General features: G+C 39.6%; 1 pseudogene; it reads left to right on the top strand.

Moving 5' to 3' along the window:
- The first annotated feature begins 833 nt into the window (after positions 1 to 833).
- LOC118602547 lies at positions 834 to 952 on the top strand (annotated as a pseudogene).
- Positions 953 to 2,507: the final 1,555 nt, after the last annotated feature.

Genomic DNA, 2,507 nt, shown 5'->3' with positions numbered 1-2,507 from the left:
TGACAACACCAAATACTGCAAGGATGTTGAATAATAGAAACTTTCATTCGAGGTTGTGGGAATACGAAATGGCACAGCCACTTTGGAAGACAGTTTGGCAGTTTCCTACAAAACTAAACAAACTTTTACCATACAACCCAACATGAGTTTCCTTGTTATTTACCCAAAAGAAATAAAAATGTCCACACAAAAATCTGCAACCATATATATAGAGAGAGCCGTTTATTCATACTATCTAAAACTTGGAAGCAATCAAGATACCTTTCAGTAAGTAAATAGATAAATAAACTGTGGTACATCCAGACAACATGTATTATTTGGTGTTAGAAAAAGGAACTATTAAGCTTTGAAAATTCATAGAAGAAATTTAAATTATTACTAAGTAAACAAAGCTAATATGACAGGCTACATACTGTATGATTCCAAAAGTATAACATTCTGGAAAAAGTAAAACTACAAAGATAGTAAAAGATCAGTAGTTACCAGAGCTTACAAAAATAAATACGCAAGATTTTTAGATCAGTGAAACTATTCTGTATGCTATTATAATAGTAGATACATATCATTATACATTTGTCTAAACCCATAAAATACGTAACATCGAGAGTGAACCTCAGTATAAACTATTGACTTTTGTAGATAGTGACACTTTCATGTAGATTCATTAGTTATAACAATTATACCCCTCTGGAGTAGAGGTTGATAATAGGGGACATGAGGGGAGGTGCATGGGATATATTTGGAATTCTTCATATTTCTTGCTACACTTTTCTATATGTATAAAACTGTTTTAAAAATAGTTTATAAAATAATTAATTAAAACTAAAGATTATGTCTACGGCCATGTCACCCTGAGCATGCCTGATCCTGTCTGATCTCAGAAGGTAAGCAGGGTTGGGCCTGGTTAGAACTTGCATGGGAGACCACCTAGGAAGACCAGGTGCTGTAGGTGTGACCTCACAAATTGCTTGTCAGCTTACAAGGTCCTTGCAATTTGTGAGGTCAACCAAGCGTTGCCTAGCCTAAAAATAAGTGAGTAAATAAATAAATAAATAATAAATAAGAATAAAGATCAGAAAAGAGAGAGAATATTTAAAAAGCAGAACAAAAAGAAAGTAAAAAGTAAGATGATATTAAAAATCCACATGATTAAGACGTCAATATACAAGTAAAAGTACTGAAGTTATCAGTTAAGACAGAAAATGTAAGACTATAAAAAGTAAAATGAATTAAATAATGTTTAAAGTGTCAAAATGGCAGAGTAGGTAAATGTGCTTACTTCATCTCAAAATCATGTCAGAGTTACAGCTAAACCATAGAACAACCATCATTAGGAATAGCCTGAAGTCTATAGCTCAAAAGATGTGCTACAACTAGGGACACACGGAAGTGGTCACCTAGAGACTGTTAAGAGGGAAGAGATGTGAAATGGTCTAGTCCCACACCAGAGTGTGGAGGTTGTGAATTGGGAGAAATATCTTGGTTGATAAGGTCCTCCAGAAAAGTAATGGGTCTAGGGCTCACACTGGGGTCCTCAGTCTACGGTTCTAATGCCAGAAAAAGTCCCCACAAACTCTGGGTGTGAAAACTAGTGAAAATTGTGGCAGAATGAGAGAGTTTCAGGAGTCATACACTCTCCTCCTAAGGGATCCGCGTGAACTCACTAGCTCTGATCTTAATCTCTGGGGCAGCAACTGGAAAAACACCAGGGACACATGGGGAGAACATGAGTAGTCTGGCTTCAGAGCGAGGACTGGAGGGGAAACCTTCTCCCAGACAGAAGGCAGGCAGAGGACATAGTTCCTTTGTTAAGCCCTTTCCTGCCTGGCTTGCAGAACCAGGTAGATGCCATATCTGAGTTTCCATCAACATACCTAATACTGGTCACCCCACCCTGGTGATTCTCTGGGACTCCACCCCTCCCAACTTACAGGCCCACCAAAGCTGCTTCCAGTAGCTCTGCCATACCAAAAAAAAAAAAAAAAAAAAAAAAAAAAAAAAAGTTTTATTCATGCTGCAGTCTTTTCTAAAAACTCTCAAGGGTTTGCATTAAAAACCTAAAAAAAGTAGTAGCTGCCCTTGGTGTGTCCTGTGTCTCTTGCTGAGCAGCCCCAAGTTTGGCACTAGTGGCAGACAGCCTTAGTTTGAGGCTTGGCGTCTAGAGACACTTCTAAGCCCAGCATGGGTGGAAGCCATTTGCAGATTTTTGGTGGCTCATGACAGGTGGCCCCAGGCAGGACACAAAATGCAGCTGAATTTGACCTGTGGCAGGGCCCTTCACAGGAGGTTCTAGCCTGAATGCTCAGTGGCCAGCTTTTTTCTGAGCCAAAGCACCACCCAGGGTTACATCTGAGGATGTCACACCCAAATGGCAGACAAGGCAGGTACCAGAGCCCTGCTAAAGTAAATCCTGCTCTGTAGTGTTAGCCCTTGCACAACAGCTCCTCCACTGATCATGGCCAGTAATCACAACCAATCAGCCTAAGGATCAATCCCTCTTATTGATG

This window comes from Rousettus aegyptiacus, unplaced genomic scaffold (genome assembly GCF_014176215.1).
Source record: "Rousettus aegyptiacus isolate mRouAeg1 unplaced genomic scaffold, mRouAeg1.p scaffold_m13_p_4, whole genome shotgun sequence".
In the NCBI taxonomy this organism is placed as follows: Eukaryota; Metazoa; Chordata; class Mammalia; order Chiroptera; family Pteropodidae; genus Rousettus; species Rousettus aegyptiacus.
The sequence above is the reverse complement of the archived record's forward strand: the minus strand, read 5'-3'. Positions and strand labels throughout refer to the sequence as shown.